Source organism: Phyllobates terribilis, unplaced genomic scaffold (genome assembly GCF_046119375.1).
Source record: "Phyllobates terribilis strain yellow unplaced genomic scaffold, ASM4611937v1 Scaffold_40__1_contigs__length_11209783, whole genome shotgun sequence".
NCBI lineage: Eukaryota > Metazoa > Chordata > Amphibia > Anura > Dendrobatidae > Phyllobates > Phyllobates terribilis.
In genome coordinates, this window is record NW_027362800.1 from 9522155 (window position 1) to 9541476 (window position 19322).

At 45.9% G+C, this 19322-nt stretch overlaps 10 non-coding genes across 10 annotated transcripts; all 10 read right to left on the minus strand.

Moving 5' to 3' along the window:
* Positions 1-1025: 1025 nt before the first annotated feature.
* LOC141186923 (U2 spliceosomal RNA) lies at positions 1026-1216 on the minus strand. Its single transcript, XR_012261156.1, has one exon. It is a non-coding gene; the product is annotated as a U2 spliceosomal RNA (small nuclear RNA).
* Positions 1217-2337: 1121 nt separating this feature from the next.
* LOC141191160 (U2 spliceosomal RNA) lies at positions 2338-2528 on the minus strand. Its single transcript, XR_012265160.1, has one exon. It is a non-coding gene; the product is annotated as a U2 spliceosomal RNA (small nuclear RNA).
* A 1121-nt stretch (positions 2529-3649) lies between these two features.
* Positions 3650-3840, minus strand: LOC141184390 (U2 spliceosomal RNA). Its single transcript, XR_012259150.1, has one exon. It is a non-coding gene; the product is annotated as a U2 spliceosomal RNA (small nuclear RNA).
* Positions 3841-4960: 1120 nt separating this feature from the next.
* Positions 4961-5151, minus strand: LOC141185469 (U2 spliceosomal RNA). Its single transcript, XR_012260129.1, has one exon. It is a non-coding gene; the product is annotated as a U2 spliceosomal RNA (small nuclear RNA).
* Positions 5152-6272: 1121 nt separating this feature from the next.
* Positions 6273-6463, minus strand: LOC141190224 (U2 spliceosomal RNA). Its single transcript, XR_012264253.1, has one exon. It is a non-coding gene; the product is annotated as a U2 spliceosomal RNA (small nuclear RNA).
* Positions 6464-7583: 1120 nt separating this feature from the next.
* Positions 7584-7774, minus strand: LOC141184849 (U2 spliceosomal RNA). Its single transcript, XR_012259565.1, has one exon. It is a non-coding gene; the product is annotated as a U2 spliceosomal RNA (small nuclear RNA).
* A 1122-nt stretch (positions 7775-8896) lies between these two features.
* LOC141190225 (U2 spliceosomal RNA) lies at positions 8897-9087 on the minus strand. Its single transcript, XR_012264254.1, has one exon. It is a non-coding gene; the product is annotated as a U2 spliceosomal RNA (small nuclear RNA).
* Positions 9088-15891: 6804 nt separating this feature from the next.
* Positions 15892-16082, minus strand: LOC141190226 (U2 spliceosomal RNA). The gene has a single exon (XR_012264255.1). It is a non-coding gene; the product is annotated as a U2 spliceosomal RNA (small nuclear RNA).
* Positions 16083-17204: 1122 nt separating this feature from the next.
* On the minus strand, positions 17205-17395 carry LOC141184474 (U2 spliceosomal RNA). Its single transcript, XR_012259225.1, has one exon. It is a non-coding gene; the product is annotated as a U2 spliceosomal RNA (small nuclear RNA).
* A 1120-nt stretch (positions 17396-18515) lies between these two features.
* Positions 18516-18706, minus strand: LOC141190227 (U2 spliceosomal RNA). The gene has a single exon (XR_012264256.1). It is a non-coding gene; the product is annotated as a U2 spliceosomal RNA (small nuclear RNA).
* Between the last annotated feature and the right edge of the window lie 616 nt (positions 18707-19322).

Below are 19322 nucleotides of genomic sequence, written 5' to 3' on the forward strand. Positions count from 1 at the left end.
TCAACCTCTAGATCCCTCACATGCCTGCACTTTTCGGCTTGCTGCTGCTGCAATCCACGCGTTTTAGATCTGCATAACTCCACCTCTTTTAGCACAGTACCCTCAACCCCCGGCTGTTCCCACCCGCCTCAACACCGTTGGAAGGGAGGAGAACCAATTAAGGCGGGGGGGGGGGTGGAACGAGCAGCTGTCTACCCTTAGCAGGAGGGTTGCTGATTAATTACCTCTCCTGCTGCTGCTGCTGCTGGCTGTCCAGCAGCAGACTGAAGGTGGCTGCTGCTGTGCGCAGGTATATAAAGGCTCAGAGCCTATTATGACACGCGCAGCCAGCGTTCCATTGCCACATTCCGTCTACTGCAGGCGGGATACCTGGATGGCTGAATGTCACTGAGAAGCTCACAGAGACCGCCATAAGCAACAGTTTAAAAGAATGCCACAGACTAATCAACCAAACTTTTTGGGTTGGTTTCTCTTTTATAGTCTGCAGGCATTAAATGAAAGAAGTCAGTGTTCCAGCAGAGGGAGACAACGTTTCAGAAAAGGCATTGTAGCAAACCAAAAAAGAAATTTTAAGCGCAGCAGAGTAACCAGCTCACATACCTGTTAGCTTAGGTGAGTTTAAAAGGCTGCTGTTGATAACAAGGGCATTTGCTAAATAAATGGTGTGTGTGCAACAATATACTGAAAGGTCAATTATATTGTGCAGCTTATCTCACCACCTGTAGTTATTTAGGTGAAAGCTCCAAAATGCTTGCCTAATATGTCTGTTTATCCAAAAGGAAGTATAGAGGGAGAGCTAGATAGATAGCATTGCATTACATTACATTACATGGCAATGCAATGCACAGTTGCTGAAGTTGAACCAAAATGAGCTTGTCATCTGGCTTCTGCAACTTTTAACATGAAAAATCCAATGAGGAGAAGAAAAGCAAAGCCAAAGAGTCCATCCCAAAATCCGACAAACAAGCAAAATGAACAAAAAGCATTGAATTCAATTCTTTCTGATTTTAGAAACTGCATTAAAGAAGGGGTGCACCGGTCCTGGAGATAATGCAATACCAGGTCAATGCGTGGAGTGGACAGAGCAAGCTCTTTTTCCATCTCCCTGTTCTAAAAATCCATTTAATATATGGTCCCCAGATAGGGGACGTATCAGATATTAAACTGATAAGAACAGATACTACACTTGATCTTAGCCAAAAGGCCGAGAAGCGATAACCAGAATTGGTTTCCGACTACGGTGCCACCCAAGGATTCTGAAAAGTCCATTTGTGGAGATGGCCACCTGGACTCCCGTTAAGAAGACATGCTGTCAACCTCTAGATCCCTCACATGCCTGCACTTTTTGGCTTGCTGCTGCTGCAATCCACGCGTTTTAGATCTGCATAACTCCACCTCTTTTAGCACAGTACCCTCAACCCCCGGCTGTTCCCACCCGCCTCAACACCGTTGGAAGGGAGGAGAACCAATTAAGGCGGGGGGGGGGGTGGAACGAGCAGCTGTCTACCCTTAGCAGGAGGGTTGCTGATTAATTACCGCTCCTGCTGCTGCTGCTGCTGGCTGTCCAGCAGCAGACTGAAGGTGGCTGCTGCTGTGCGCAGGTATATAAAGGCTCAGAGCCTATTATGACACGCGCAGCCAGCGTTCCATTGCCACATTCCGTCTACTGCAGGCGGGATACCTGGATGGCTGAATGTCACTGAGAAGCTCACAGAGACCGCCATAAGCAACAGTTTAAAAGAATGCCACAGACTAATCAACCAAACTTTTTGGGTTGGTTTCTCTTTTATAGTCTGCAGGCATTAAATGAAAGAAGTCAGTGTTCCAGCAGAGGGAGACAACGTTTCAGAAAAGGCATTGTAGCAAACCAAAAAAGAAATTTTAAGCGCAGCAGAGTAACCAGCTCACATACCTGTTAGCTCAGGTGAGTTTAAAAGGCTGCTGTTGATAACAAGGGCATTTGCTAAATAGATGGTGTGTGTGCAACAATATACTGAAAGGTCAATTATATTGTGCAGCTTATCTCACCACCTGTAGTTATTTAGGTGAAAGCTCCAAAATGCTTGCCTAATATGTCTGTTTATCCAAAAGGAAGTATAGAGGGAGAGCTAGATAGATAGCATTGCATTACATTACATTACATGGCAATGCAATGCACAGTTGCTGAAGTTGAACCAAAATGAGCTTGTCATCTGGCTTCTGCAACTTTTAACATGAAAAATCCAATGAGGAGAAGAAAAGCAAAGCCAAAGAGTCCATCCCAAAATCCGACAAACAAGCAAAATGAACAAAAAGCATTGAATTCAATTCTTTCTGATTTTAGAAACTGCATTAAAGAAGGGGTGCACCGGTCCTGGAGATACTGCAATACCAGGTCAATGCGTGGAGTGGACAGAGCAAGCTCTTTTTCCATCTCCCTGATCTAAAAATCCATTTAATATATGGTCCCCAGATAGGGGACGTATCAGATATTAAACTGATAAGAACAGATACTACACTTGATCTTAGCCAAAAGGCCGAGAAGCGATAACCAGAATTGGTTTCCGACTACGGTGCCACCCAAGGATTCTGAAAAGTCCATTTGTGGAGATGGCCACCTGGACTCCCGTTAAGAAGACATGCTGTCAACCTCTAGATCCCTCACATGCCTGCACTTTTCGGCTTGCTGCTGCTGCAATCCACGCGTTTTAGATCTGCATAACTCCACCTCTTTTAGCACAGTACCCTCAACCCCCGGCTGTTCCCACCCGCCTCAACACCGTTGGAAGGGAGGAGAACCAATTAAGGCGGGGGGGGGGGTGGAACGAACAGCTGTCTACCCTTAGCAGGAGGGTTGCTGATTAATTACCTCTCCTGCTGCTGCTGCTGCTGGCTGTCCAGCAGCAGACTGAAGGTGGCTGCTGCTGTGCGCAGGTATATAAAGGCTCAGAGCCTATTATGACACGCGCAGCCAGCGTTCCATTGCCACATTCCGTCTACTGCAGGCGGGATACCTGGATGGCTGAATGTCACTGAGAAGCTCACAGAGACCGCCATAAGCAACAGTTTAAAAGAATGCCACAGACTAATCAACCAAACTTTTTGGGTTGGTTTCTCTTTTATAGTCTGCAGGCATTAAATGAAAGAAGTCAGTGTTCCAGCAGAGGGAGACAACGTTTCAGAAAAGGCATTGTAGCAAACCAAAAAAGAAATTTTAAGCGCAGCAGAGTAACCAGCTCACATACCTGTTAGCTCAGGTGAGTTTAAAAGGCTGCTGTTGATAACAAGGGCATTTGCTAAATAGATGGTGTGTGTGCAACAATATACTGAAAGGTCAATTATATTGTGCAGCTTATCTCACCACCTGTAGTTATTTAGGTGAAAGCTCCAAAATGCTTGCCTAATATGTCTGTTTATCCAAAAGGAAGTATAGAGGGAGAGCTAGATAGATAGCATTGCATTACATTACATTACATGGCAATGCAATGCACAGTTGCTGAAGTTGAACCAAAATGAGCTTGTCATCTGGCTTCTGCAACTTTTAACATGAAAAATCCAATGAGGAGAAGAAAAGCAAAGCCAAAGAGTCCATCCCAAAATCCGACAAACAAGCAAAATGAACAAAAAGCATTGAATTCAATTCTTTCTGATTTTAGAAACTGCATTAAAGAACTGGTGCACCGGTCCTGGAGATACTGCAATACCAGGTCAATGCGTGGAGTGGACAGAGCAAGCTCTTTTTCCATCTCCCTGATCTAAAAATCCATTTAATATATGGTCCCCAGATAGGGGACGTATCAGATATTAAACTGATAAGAACAGATACTACACTTGATCTTAGCCAAAAGGCCGAGAAGCGATAACCAGAATTGGTTTCCGACTACGGTGCCACCCAAGGATTCTGAAAAGTCCATTTGTGGAGATGGCCACCTGGACTCCCGTTAAGAAGACATGCTGTCAACCTCTAGATCCCTCACATGCCTGCACTTTTCGGCTTGCTGCTGCTGCAATCCACGCGTTTTAGATCTGCATAACTCCACCTCTTTTAGCACAGTACCCTCAACCCCCGGCTGTTCCCACCCGCCTCAACACCGTTGGAAGGGAGGAGAACCAATTAAGGCGGGGGGGGGGTGGAACGAACAGCTGTCTACCCTTAGCAGGAGGGTTGCTGATTAATTACCTCTCCTGCTGCTGCTGCTGCTGGCTGTCCAGCAGCAGACTGAAGGTGGCTGCTGCTGTGCGCAGGTATATAAAGGCTCAGAGCCTATTATGACACGCGCAGCCAGCGTTCCATTGCCACATTCCGTCTACTGCAGGCGGGATACCTGGATGGCTGAATGTCACTGAGAAGCTCACAGAGACCGCCATAAGCAACAGTTTAAAAGAATGCCACAGACTAATCAACCAAACTTTTTGGGTTGGTTTCTCCTTTATAGTCTGCAGGCATTAAATGAAAGAAGTCAGTGTTCCAGCAGAGGGAGACAACGTTTCAGAAAAGGCATTGTAGCAAACCAAAAAAGAAATTTTAAGCGCAGCAGAGTAACCAGCTCACATACCTGTTAGCTCAGGTGAGTTTAAAAGGCTGCTGTTGATAACAAGGGCATTTGCTAAATAGATGTTGTGTGTGCAACAATATACTGAAAGGTCAATTATATTGTGCAGCTTATCTCACCACCTGTAGTTATTTAGGTGAAAGCTCCAAAATGCTTGCCTAATATGTCTGTTTATCCAAAAGGAAGTATAGAGGGAGAGCTAGATAGATAGCATTGCATTACATTACATTACATGGCAATGCAATGCACAGTTGCTGAAGTTGAACCAAAATGAGCTTGTCATCTGGCTTCTGCAAATTTTAACATGAAAAATCCAATGAGGAGAAGAAAAGCAAAGCCAAAGAGTCCATCCCAAAATCCGACAAACAAGCAAAATGAACAAAAAGCATTGAATTCAATTCTTTCTGATTTTAGAAACTGCATTAAAGAAGGGGTGCACCGGTAATGGAGATACTGCAATACCAGGTCAATGCGTGGAGTGGACAGAGCAAGCTCTTTTTCCATCTCCCTGTTCTAAAAATCCATTTAATATATGGTCCCCAGATAGGGGACGTATCAGATATTAAACTGATAAGAACAGATACTACACTTGATCTTAGCCAAAAGGCCGAGAAGCGATAACCAGAATTGGTTTCCGACTACGGTGCCACCCAAGGATTCTGAAAAGTCCATTTGTGGAGATGGCCACCTGGACTCCCGTTAAGAAGACATGCTGTCAACCTCTAGATCCCTCACATGCCTGCACTTTTCGGCTTGCTGCTGCTGCAATCCACGCGTTTTAGATCTGCATAACTACACCTCTTTTAGCACAGTACCCTCAACCCTCGGCTGTTCCCACCCGCCTCAACACCGTTGGAAGGGAGGAGAACCAATTAAGGCGGGGGGGGGGGTGGAACGAGCAGCTGTCTACCCTTAGCAGGAGGGTTGCTGATTAATTACCTCTCCTGCTGCTGCTGCTGCTGGCTGTCCAGCAGCAGACTGAAGGTGGCTGCTGCTGTGCGCAGGTATATAAAGGCTCAGAGCCTATTATGACACGCGCAGCCAGCGTTCCATTGCCACATTCCGTCTACTGCAGGCGGGATACCTGGATGGCTGAATGTCACTGAGAAGCTCACAGAGACCGCCATAAGCAACAGTTTAAAAGAATGCCACAGACTAATCAACCAAACTTTTTGGGTTGGTTTCTCTTTTATAGTCTGCAGGCATTAAATGAAAGAAGTCAGTGTTCCAGCAGAGGGAGACAACGTTTCAGAAAAGGCATTGTAGCAAACCAAAAAAGAAATTTTAAGCGCAGCAGAGTAACCAGCTCACATACCTGTTAGCTCAGGTGAGTTTAAAAGGCTGCTGTTGATAGCAAGGGCATTTGCTAAATAGATGGTGTGTGTGCAACAATATACTGAAAGGTCAATTATATTGTGCAGCTTATCTCACCACCTGTAGTTATTTAGGTGAAAGCTCCAAAATGCTTGCCTAATATGTCTGTTTATCCAAAAGGAAGTATAGAGGGAGAGCTAGATAGATAGCATTGCATTGCATTACATTACATGGCAATGCAATGCACAGTTGCTGAAGTTGAACCAAAATGAGCTTGTCATCTGGCTTCTGCAACTTTTAACATGAAAAATCCAATGAGGAGAAGAAAAGCAAAGCCAAAGAGTCCATCCCAAAATCCGACAAACAAGCAAAATGAACAAAAAGCATTGAATTCAATTCTTTCTGATTTTAGAAACTGCATTAAAGAAGGGGTGCACCGGTCCTGGAGATACTGCAATACCAGGTCAATGCGTGGAGTGGACAGAGCAAGCTCTTTTTCCATCTCCCTGTTCTAAAAATCCATTTAATATATGGTCCCCAGATAGGGGACGTATCAGATATTAAACTGATAAGAACAGATACTACACTTGATCTTAGCCAAAAGGCCGAGAAGCGATAACCAGAATTGGTTTCCGACTACGGTGCCACCCAAGGATTCTGAAAAGTCCATTTGTGGAGATGGCCACCTGGACTCCCGTTAAGAAGACATGCTGTCAACCTCTAGATCCCTCACATGCCTGCACTTTTCGGCTTGCTGCTGCTGCAATCCACGCGTTTTAGATCTGCATAACTCCACCTCTTTTAGCACAGTACCCTCAACCCCCGGCTGTTCCCACCCGCCTCAACACCGTTGGAAGGGAGGAGAACCAATTAAGGCGGGGGGGGGGGGGTGGAACGAGCAGCTGTCTACCCTTAGCAGGAGGGTTGCTGATTAATTACCTCTCCTGCTGCTGCTGCTGGCTGTCCAGCAGCAGACTGAAGGTGGCTGCTGCTGTGCGCAGGTATATAAAGGCTCAGAGCCTATTATGACACGCGCAGCCAGCGTTCCATTGCCACATTCCGTCTACTGCAGGCGGGATACCTGGATGGCTGAATGTCACTGAGAAGCTCACAGAGACCGCCATAAGCAACAGTTTAAAAGAATGCCACAGACTAATCAACCAAACTTTTTGGGTTGGTTTCTCTTTTATAGTCTGCAGGCATTAAATGAAAGAAGTCAGTGTTCCAGCAGAGGGAGACAACGTTTCAGAAAAGGCATTGTAGCAAACCAAAAAAGAAATTTTAAGCGCAGCAGAGTAACCAGCTCACATACCTGTTAGCTCAGGTGAGTTTAAAAGGCTGCTGTTGATAACAAGGGCATTTGCTAAATAGATGGTGTGTGTGCAACAATATACTGAAAGGTCAATTATATTGTGCAGCTTATCTCACCACCTGTAGTTATTTAGGTGAAAGCTCCAAAATGCTTGCCTAATATGTCTGTTTATCCAAAAGGAAGTATAGAGGGAGAGCTAGATAGATAGCATTGCATTACATTACATTACATGGCAATGCAATGCACAGTTGCTGAAGTTGAACCAAAATGAGCTTGTCATCTGGCTTCTGCAACTTTTAACATGAAAAATCCAATGAGGAGAAGAAAAGCAAAGCCAAAGAGTCCATCCCAAAATCCGACAAACAAGCAAAATGAACAAAAAGCATTGAATTCAATTCTTTCTGATTTTAGAAACTGCATTAAAGAAGGGGTGCACCGGTCCTGGAGATACTGCAATACCAGGTCAATGCGTGGAGTGCACAGAGCAAGCTCTTTTTCCATCTCCCTGTTCTAAAAATCCATTTAATATATGGTCCCCAGATAGGGGACGTATCAGATATTAAACTGATAAGAACAGATACTACACTTGATCTTAGCCAAAAGGCCGAGAAGCGATAACCAGAATTGGTTTCCGACTACGGTGCCACCCAAGGATTCTGAAAAGTCCATTTGTGGAGATGGCCACCTGGACTCCCGTTAAGAAGACATGCTGTCAACCTCTAGATCCCTCACATGCCTGCACTTTTCGGCTTGCTGCTGCTGCAATCCACGCATTTTAGATCTGCATAACTCCACCTCTTTTAGCACAGTACCCTCAACCCCCGGCTGTTCCCACCCGCCTCAACACCGTTGGAAGGGAGGAGAACCAATTAAGGCGGGGGGGGGGGGTGGAACGAGCAGCTGTCTACCCTTAGCAGGAGGGTTGCTGATTAATTACCTCTCCTGCTGCTGCTGCTGCTGGCTGTCCAGCAGCAGACTGAAGGTGGCTGCTGCTGTGCGCAGGTATATAAAGGCTCAGAGCCTATTATGACACGCGCAGCCAGCGTTCCATTGCCACATTCCGTCTACTGCAGGCGGGATGCCTGGATGGCTGAATGTCACTGAGAAGCTCACAGAGACCGCCATAAGCAACAGTTTAAAAGAATGCCACAGACTAATCAACCAAACTTTTTGGGTTGGTTTCTCTTTTATAGTCTGCAGGCATTAAATGAAAGAAGTCAGTGTTCCAGCAAAGGGAGACAACGTTTCAGAAAAGGCATTGTAGCAAACCAAAAAAGAAATTTTAAGCGCAGCAGAGTAACCAGCTCACATACCTGTTAGCTCAGGTGAGTTTAAAAGGCTGCTGTTGATAACAAGGGCATTTGCTAAATAGATGTTGTGTGTGCAACAATATACTGAAAGGTCAATTATATTGTGCAGCTTATCTCACCACCTGTAGTTATTTAGGTGAAAGCTCCAAAATGCTTGCCTAATATGTCTGTTTATCCAAAAGGAAGTATAGAGGGAGAGCTAGATAGATAGCATTGCATTACATTACATTACATGGCAATGCAATGCACAGTTGCTGAAGTTGAACCAAAATGAGCTTGTCATCTGGCTTCTGCAACTTTTAACATGAAAAATCCAATGAGGAGAAGAAAAGCAAAGCCAAAGAGTCCATCCCAAAATCCGACAAACAAGCAAAATGAACAAAAAGCATTGAATTCAATTCTTTCTGATTTTAGAAACTGCATTAAAGAAGGGGTGCACCGGTCCTGGAGATACTGCAATACCAGGTCAATGCGTGGAGTGGACAGAGCAAGCTCTTTTTCCATCTCCCTGTTCTAAAAATCCATTTAATATATGGTCCCCAGATAGGGGACGTATCAGATATTAAACTGATAAGAACAGATACTACACTTGATCTTAGCCAAAAGGCCGAGAAGCGATAACCAGAATTGGTTTCCGACTACGGTGCCACCCAAGGATTCTGAAAAGTCCATTTGTGGAGATGGCCACCTGGACTCCCGTTAAGAAGACATGCTGTCAACCTCTAGATCCCTCACATGCCTGCACTTTTCGGCTTGCTGCTGCTGCAATCCACGCGTTTTAGATCTGCATAACTCCACCTCTTTTAGCACAGTACCCTCAACCCCCGGCTGTTCCCACCCGCCTCAACACCGTTGGAAGGGAGGAGAACCAATTAAGGCGGGGGGGGGGTGGAACGAGCAGCTGTCTACCCTTAGCAGGAGGGTTGCTGATTAATTACCTCTCCTGCTGCTGCTGCTGCTGGCTGTCCAGCAGCAGACTGAAGGTGGCTGCTGCTGTGCGCAGGTATATAAAGGCTCAGAGCCTATTATGACACGCGCAGCCAGCGTTCCATTGCCACATTCCGTCTACTGCAGGCGGGATACCTGGATGGCTGAATGTCACTGAGAAGCTCACAGAGACCGCCATAAGCAACAGTTTAAAAGAATGCCACAGACTAATCAACCAAACTTTTTGGGTTGGTTTCTCTTTTATAGTCTGCAGGCATTAAATGAAAGAAGTCAGTGTTCCAGCAGAGGGAGACAACGTTTCAGAAAAGGCATTGTAGCAAACCAAAAAAGAAATTTTAAGCGCAGCAGAGTAACCAGCTCACATACCTGTTAGCTCAGGTGAGTTTAAAAGGCTGCTGTTGATAACAAGGGCATTTGCTAAATAGATGGTGTGTGTGCAACAATATACTGAAAGGTCAATTATATTGTGCAGCTTATCTCACCACCTGTAGTTATTTAGGTGAAAGCTCCAAAATGCTTGCCTAATATGTCTGTTTATCCAAAAGGAAGTATAGAGGGAGAGCTAGATAGATAGCATTGCATTACATTACATTACATGGCAATGCAATGCACAGTTGCTGAAGTTGAACCAAAATGAGCTTGTCATCTGGCTTCTGCAACTTTTAACATGAAAAATCCAATGAGGAGAAGAAAAGCAAAGCCAAAGAGTAGAGATGAGCGGTGTTCGACTAGAACTGTTCGCCAATCTCAAATTCGAGCTGTTTTGGGCAGTGTTCGAGTTGTTCGACGAACCCGAACGATTTGCAAAAAATTCGGCTGTTCGAGGTTATGTTCGATAACTGTTCGTGCACCAAAAGCGTGTCCTGCATGTCTGGCGCTATTTAGAGCACCAATTATGCAGGGATTGTCTGCCACTCACTGTAATGCCACAGCCATGGTGGTTGTGGCATTACAGTGATTGCCCAAATCGATGGGAACAGTGCCAACAGTGAAACATGAAAAGCCGGCAATTCAGCAGCGGCATACACCGGTACCCGACAATTTAGAACCGAAAGAATAGAGTATCACACATAGATTAGATAGATAGAAACATGTCAGTCACATATATATGAAGTACAGTGACAGTGTTGCTTACTGTACTTGTCATTTAGTGTAAAGGATTTATCAAAAAAAATATTAGTGTTTTCATGCACCGTCTCTTTAAAAAAGCCGGCCGGCAATTCAGCAGCGGTACCCGACAATTTATAACAGACAGAATAGAGCTTCACACATAGATTAGATAGATAGAAACATGTCAGTCATATATATATGAAGTACAGTGATAGTGTTGGTTACTGTACTTGTCATTTAGTATTAAAATAAAGGATTTATTATTAAAAAAATTGGCGTGGGGTTCCCCTTAATTTTAGGCTCTAGCGGAGGTTAAGCAGACGGCTGGGGCAGATGTTTGAAGCCTGGGAAGGGGGTAATACCCACGGAGCTTCCCAGGCTACTAATATCAGCCCCCAGCTGAATACATAGCCTTTACTAGCTATTAAAATGGGGGACCCCCCCAAAAAAATGACGTGGGGTCCCCCCTAATTTAATAGCTAGCAAAGGCTAGGCAGACAGCTGGGGGCTGATATTAATAGCCCAGGAAGGGAGCCATGAATATTGGCCCCCTCCCAGGCTAGAAACACCAGCCGTCAGCCGCCCCAGAAATGGCGCATTCATAGGATGCGCCAATTCTGGCACTTAGCCTCGCTCTTCCACGCTGCCCTGGTGCGGTGGCAGGGGGTAATAGGGTTGGGGTTGATGTCAGCTTATAATGCCAGCTGACATCAAGCCCAGGTTAGTAATGGAGAGGCGTCTATAAGACACCCCCATTACTAACCCCATAGTCAAAGTTAAAAAAAACACAAACACCCAGAATAAAGTCCTTTAATTGAAATAAAGACACAATCCTTTATTGTTCTAAATTAAACCATACTTACCGTCACGCCCATTCCAGCTGAAGCCAACGATCTCCTGCAACAAAAGAAAAATAATAAAGCAACCTCATCCTTACCTTTCCATGGTTCCCACGACAGCTTCAGCTCTGCTACATCGAGATGACAGGCTGGACCGCAGCAGAACGCTGCCATCCAGCCTGTCATCCCGCAGACACTGAGAAGCGCAGGCATGCTTGCGCTGCTCAGCGTCTCTCTGTGACGACATCCAGATGAGCCGAGTTCATGTCCAATGAACTCGGCTCACCTCATGCACGTCACTGACAGCGTGGGAAAATTCTCACGCTGAAGCGGTGAGTGCAGGAGAATTCTCCCACGCTGTCAGTGACGTGCATAAGGTGAGCTCATGTCCAATGAACTCAGCTCACCTCCTGCACGTCACTGACAGCGTGGGAGAATTCTCCTGCACTCAGCGCTTCAGCGTGAGAATTCTCCCGCTGAAGCGCTGAGTGCAGGAGAATTTTCCCACGCTGTCAGTGACGTGCATAAGGTGAGCTCATGTCCAATGAACTCAGCTCACCTCCTGCACGTCACTGACAGCGTGGGAGAATTCTCCTGCACTCAGCGCTTCAGTGTGAGAATTCTCCCACGCTGAAGCGCTGAGTGCAGGAGAATTTTCCCACGCTGTCAGTGACGTGCATGAGGTGAGCCGAGTTCATTGGACATTAACTCGGCTCATCTGGATGCCCTCACAGAGAGACACTGTGGAGCGCAAGCAAGCCTGCGCTTCTCAGTGTCTGCGAGATGACAGGCTGGATGGCAGCGTTCTGCTGCGGTCCAGCCTGTCATCTCGATGTAGCAGAGCTGAAGCTGTCATGGGAACCATGGAAAGGTAAGGATGATGTTGCTTTATTATTTTTCTTTTATTTCAGGAGATCGTTGGCTTCAGCTGGAATGGGCGTGATGGTAAGTATGGTTTAATTTAGAACAATAAAGAATTGTGTGTTTATTTCAATTAAAGGACTTTTTTCTGGGTGTTGTGTTTTTTTTAAATACTTTACTAGAAATTCATGGTGGTCATGTCTAATATTGGCGTGACCCCATGAATTTCGGGCTTAGGGCCAGCTGATAATGCCAAGCTGGCCCTAACCCCTTTATTACCCAGTGAGCCACCGCATCAGGGCCCTGGATGAGTTGGGTACAGCGCCAGAAGATGGCGCTTCTATGAACGCGCCATTTTCCGGGGTGGCTGCGGACTGCAATTTGCAGCGGGGGTGGCCCAGAAAGCTTGGGCCTCCCTGCGCTGCGGATTCCAGCCCCCAGCTGCCTAGTTGTACCTGGCTGGACACAAAAACAGGGCGAAGCCCCACGTCAATTTTCTTTAAATTATTTCATGAAATAATTAAGAAAAAAAGGGCTTCCCTATATTGTTGTGTCCGGCCAGGTACAAATAGGCAGCTGGTGGTTGGGGGCAGCCCGTTCCTGCCTGCTGTACCTGGCTGGACACAAATATAGTGCGAAGCCCCACGTCAATTTTTTTAAAATTATTTCATGAATTTCCTGAAATAATTTAAAAAAATTGAAGTGGGGCTTCGCACTATATTTGTGTCCAGCCAGGTACAGCAGGCAGGAACGGGCTGCCCCCATCCACCAGCTGCCTATTTGTACCTGGCCGGACACAACAATATAGGGAAGCCCTTTTTTTCTTAATTATTTCATGAATTTCATGAAATAATTAAAAAAAATTGATGTGGGGCTTCGCACTATATTTGTGTCCAGCCAGGTACAGCAGGCAGGAACGGGCTGCCCCCAACCACCAGCTGCCTATTTGTACCTGGCCGGACACAACAATATAGGGAAGGCCTTTTTTTCTTAATTATTTCATGAAGTTCATGAAATAATTAAAAAAAAAGTACGTGGGGCTTCGCCCTATTTTTGTGTCCAGCCAGGTACAACTAGGCAGCTGGGGGCTGGAATCTGCAGCGCAGGGAGGCCCAAGCTTTCTGGGCCCCCCCCCGCTACAAATTGCAGTCCGCAGCCACCCCGGAAAATGGCGCGTTCATAGAAGCGCCATCTTCTGGCGCTGTACCCAACTCATCCAGGGCCCTGGTGCGGTGGCTCACTGGGTAATAAAGGGGTTAGGGCCAGCTTGGTATTATCAGCTGGCCCCAAGCCCAAAATTCATGGGGTCACGCCAGTATTAGACATGACCGCCATGAATTTCTAGTAAAGTATTTAAAAAAAACACAACACCCAGAATAAAGTCCTTTAATTGAAATAAAGACACAATTCTTTATTGTTCTAAATTAAACCATACTTACCATCACACCCATTCCAGCTGAAGCCAACGATCTCCTGCAATAAAAGAAAAATAATAAACCAACCTCATCCTTACCTTTCCATGGTTCCCACGACAGCTTCAGCTCTGCTACATCGAGATGACTGGCTGGACCGCAGCAGAACGCTGCCATCCAGTCTGTCATCCCGCAGACACTGGGAAGCGCAGGCATGCTTGCGCTCCTCACTGTCTCTCTGTGACGGCATCCAGATGAGCCGAGGTCATGTCCAATGAACTCGGCTCACCTCATGCACGTCACTGACAGCGTGGGAAAATTCTCACGCTGAAGTGCTGAGTGCAGGAGAATTCTCCCACGCTGTCAGTGATGTGCATGAGGTGAGCTCATGTCCAATGAACTCAGCTCACCTCCTGCACGTCACTGACAGCGTGGGAAAATTCTCCTGCAATCAGCGCTTCAGCGTGAGAATTTTCCCACGCTGTCAGTGACGTGCATGAGGTGAGCCGAGTTCATTGGACATGAACTCGGCTCATCTGGATGTCGTCACAGAGAGACGCTGAGCAGCGCAAGCAAGCCTGCGCTTCTCAGTGTCTGCGGGATGACAGGCTGGATGGCAGCGTTCTGCTGCGATCCAGCCTGTCATCTCGATGTAGCAGAGCTGAAGCTGTCGTGGGAACCATGGAAAGGTAAGGATGAGGTTGCTTTATTATTTTTCTTTTATTGCAGGAGATCGTTGGCTTCAGCTGGAATGGGCGTGATGGTAAGTATGGTTTAATTTAGAACAATAAAGGATTGTGTCTTTATTTCAATTAAAGGACTTTATTCTGGTTGTTTGGGTTTTTTTTAACTTTGACTATGGGGTTAGTAATGGGGGTGTCTTATAGACGCCTCTCCATTACTAACCTGGGCTTGATGTCAGCTGGCATTATAAGCTGACATCAACCCCAACCCTATTACCCCCTGCCACCGCACCAGGGCAGCGTGGAAGAGCGAGGCTAAGTGCCAGAATTGGCGCATCCTATGAATGCGCCATTTCTGGGGCGGCTGACGGCTGGTGTTTCTAGCCTGGGAGGGGGCCAATATTCATGGCTCCCTTCCTGGGCTATTAATATCAGCCCCCAGCTGTCTGCCTAGCCTTTGCTAGCTATTAAATTAGGGGGGACCCCACGTCATTTTTTTTGGGGGGTCCCCCATTTTAATAGCTAGTAAAGGCTATGTATTCAGCTGGGGGCTGATATTAGTAGCCTGGGAAGCTCCGTGGGTATTACCCCCTTCCCAGGCTTCAAACATCTGCCCCAGCCGTCTGCTTAACCTCCGCTAGAGCCTAAAATTAAGGGGAACCCCACGCCAATTTTTTTAATAATAAATCCTTTATTTTAATACTAAATGACAAGTACAGTAACCAACACTATCACTGTACTTCATATATATGTGACTGACATGTTTCTATCTATCTAATCTATGTGTGATGCTCTATTCTGTCTGTTATAAATTGTCGGGTACCGCTGCTGAATTGCCGGCCGGCTTTTTTAAAGAGACAGTGCATGAAAACACTATTATTTTTTTAAATAAATCCTTTACACTAAATGACAAGTACAGTAAGCAACACTGTCACTGTACTTATTATATATGTGACTGACATGTTTCTATCTATCTAATCTATGTGTGAAGCTCTATTCTTTCTGTTCTAAATTGTCGGGTACAGATGCTGAATTGCCGGCCGGCTTTTTTAAAGAGACGGTGCATGAAAACACTAATATTTTTTTTAATAAATCCTTTACACTACATGACAAGTGCAGTAACCAACACTGTCACTGTGCTTCTTATATGTGTGACTGACATGTTTCTATCTATCTAATCTATGTGTGATGCTCTATTCCTTCTTGTCTAAATTGTCGGGTACCGGTGTATGCCGCTGCTGAATTTGCCGGCCGGCTTTTTTAAAGAGAGTGTCTTCTGAGCAGTTTGTCAGCTTTTGGACACCTTTGCAGGTGTTTTCTATGTGTTTCTATGTGTTTTTGTTTGCCTGCCATTGGTTTTAACGGTGTTCGACGGTGTTCTAAGGTGTTCGACGAACAGTTCGACGAACAGTTCCTCGAACATCCCGGTGTTCGACGAACCGAACCGAACCCGAACACTACGGGGGTGGCTCAACACTACCAAAGAGTCCATCCCAAAATCCGACAAACAAGCAAAATGAACAAAAAGCATTGAATTCAATTCTTTCTGATTTTAGAAACTGCATTAAAGAAGGGGTGCACCGGTCCTGGAGATACTGCAATACCAGGTCAATGCGTGGAGTGGACAGAGCAAGCTCTTTTTCCATCTCCCTGTTCTAAAAATCCATTTAATATATGGTCCCCAGATAGGGGACGTATCAGATATTAAACTGATAAGAACAGATACTACACTTGATCTTAGCCAAAAGGCCGAGAAGCGATAACCAGAATTGGTTTCCGACTACGGTGCCACCCAAGGATTCTGAAATGTCCATTTGTGGAGATGGCCACCTGGACTCCCGTTAAGAAGACATGCTGTCAACCTCTAGATCCCTCACATGCCTGCACTTTTCGGCTTGCTGCTGCTGCAATCCACGCGTTTTAGATCTGCATAACTCCACCTCTTTTAGCACAGTACCCTCAACCCCCGGCTGTTCCCACCCGCCTCAACACCGTTGGAAGGGAGGAGAACCAATTAAGGCGGGGGGGGGGGGTGGAACGAGCAGCTGTCTACCCTTAGCAGGAGGGTTGCTGATTAATTACCTCTCCTGCTGCTGCTGCTGCTGGCTGTCCAGCAGCAGACTGAAGGTGGCTGCTGCTGTGCGCAGGTATATAAAGGCTCAGAGCCTATTATGACACGCGCAGCCAGCGTTCCATTGCCACATTCCGTCTACTGCAGGCGGGATACCTGGATGGCTGAATGTCACTGAGAAGCTCACAGAGACCGCCATAAGCAACAGTTTAAAAGAATGCCACAGACTAATCAACCAAACTTTTTGGGTTGGTTTCTCTTTTATAGTCTGCAGGCATTAAATGAAAGAAGTCAGTGTTCCAGCAGAGGGAGACAACGTTTCAGAAAAGGCATTGTAGCAAACCAAAAAAGAAATTTTAAGCGCAGCAGAGTAACCAGCTCACATACCTGTTAGCTCAGGTGAGTTTAAAAGGCTGCTGTTGATAACAAGGGCATTTGCTAAATAGATGGTGTGTGTGCAACAATATACTGAAAGGTCAATTATATTGTGCAGCTTATCTCACCACCTGTAGTTATTTAGGTGAAAGCTCCAAAATGCTTGCCTAATATGTCTGTTTATCCAAAAGGAAGTATAGAGGGAGAGCTAGATAGATAGCATTGCATTACATTACATTACATGGCAATGCAATGCACAGTTGCTGAAGTTGAACCAAAATGAGCTTGTCATCTGGCTTCTGCAACTTTTAACATGAAAAATCCAATGAGGAGAAGAAAAGCAAAGCCAAAGAGTCCATCCCAAAATCCGACAAACAAGCAAAATGAACAAAAAGCATTGAATTCAATTCTTTCTGATTTTAGAAACTGCATTAAAGAAGGGGTGCACCGGTCCTGGAGATACTGCAATACCAGGTCAATGCGTGGAGTGGACAGAGCAAGCTCTTTTTCCATCTCCCTGTTCTAAAAATCCATTTAATATATGGTCCCCAGATAAGGGACGTATCAGATATTAAACTGATAAGAACAGATACTACACTTGATCTTAGCCAAAAGGCCGAGAAGCGATAACCAGAATTGGTTTCCGACTACGGTGCCACCCAAGGATTCTGAAAAGTCCATTTGTGGAGATAGCCACCTGGACTCCCGTTAAGAAGACATGCTGTCAACCTCTAGATCCCTCACATGCCTGCACTTTTCGGCTTGCTGCTGCTGCAATCCACGCGTTTTAGATCTGCATAACTCCACCTCTTTTAGCACAGTACCCTCAACCCCCGGCTGTTCCCACCCGCCTCAACACCGTTGGAAGGGAGGAGAACCAATTAAGGCGGGGGGGGGGTGGAACGAGCAGCTGTCTACCCTTAGCAGGAGGGTTGCTGATTAATTACCTCTCCTGCTGCTGCTGCTGCTGGCTGTCCAGCAGCAGACTGAAGGTGGCTGCTGCTGTGCGCAGGTATATAAAGGCTCAGAGCCTATTATGACACGCGCAGCCAGCGTTCCATTGCCACATTCCGTCTACTGCAGGCGGGATACCTGGATGGCTGAATGTCACTGAGAAGCTCACAGAGACCGCCATAAGCAACAGTTTAAAAGAATGCCACAGACTAATCAACCAAACTTTTTGGGTTGGTTTCTCTTTTATAGTCTGCAGGCATTAAATGAAAGAAGTCAGTGTTCCAGCAGAGGGAGACAACGTTTCAGAAAAGGCATTGTAGCAAACCAAAAAAGAAATTTTAAGCGCAGCAGAGTAACCAGCTCACATACCTGTTAGCTCAGGTGAGTTTAAAAGGCTGCTGTTGATAACAAGGGCATTTGCTAAATAGATGGTGTGTGTGCAACAATATACTGAAAGGTCAATTATATTGTGCAGCTTATCTCACCACCTGTAGTTATTTAGGTTAAAGCTCCAAAATGCTTGCCTAATATGTCTGTTTATCCAAAAGGAAGTATAGAGGGAGAGCTAGATAGATAGCATTGCATTACATTACATTACATGGCAATGCAATGCACAGTTGCTGAAGTTGAACCAAAATGAGCTTGTCATCTGGCTTCTGCAACTTTTAACATGAAAAATCCAATGAGGAGAAGAAAAGCAAAGCCAAAGAGTCCATCCCAAAATCCGACAAACAAGCAAAATGAACAAAAAGCATTGAATTCAATTCTTTCTGATTTTAGAAACTGCATTAAAGAAGGGGTGCACCGGTCCTGGAGATACTGCAATACCAGGTCAATGCGTGGAGTGGACAGAGCAAGCTCTTTTTCCATCTCCCTGTTCTAAAAATCCATTTAATATATGGTCCCCAGATAGGGGACGTATCAGATATTAAACTGATAAGAACAGATACTACACTTGATCTTAGCCAAAAGGCCGAGAAGCGATAACCAGAATTGGTTTCCGACTACGGTGCCACCCAAGGATTCTGAAATGTCCATTTGTGGAGATGGCCACCTGGACTCCCGTTAAGAAGACATGCTGTCAACCTCTAGATCCCTCACATGCCTGCACTTTTCGGCTTGCTGCTGCTGCAATCCACGCGTTTTAGATCTGCATAACTCCACCTCTTTTAGCACAGTACCCTCAACCCCCGGCTGTTCCCACCCGCCTCAACACCGTTGGAAGGGAGGAGAACCAATTAAGGCGGGGGGGGGGTGGAACGAGCCGCTGTCTACCCTTAGCAGGAGGGTTGCTGATTAATTACCTCTCCTGCTGCTGCTGCTGCTGGCTGTCCAGCAGCAGACTGAAGGTGGCTGCTGCTGTGCGCAGGTATATAAAGGCTCAGAGCCTATTATGACACGCGCAGCCAGCGTTCCATTGCCACATTCCGTCTACTGCAGGCGGGATACCTGGATGGCTGAATGTCACTGAGAAGCTCACAGAGACCGCCATAAGCAACAGTTTAAAAGAATGCCACAGACTAATCAACCAAACTTTTTGGGTTGGTTTCTCTTTTATAGTCTGCAGGCATTAAATGAAAGAAGTCAGTGTTCCAGCAGAG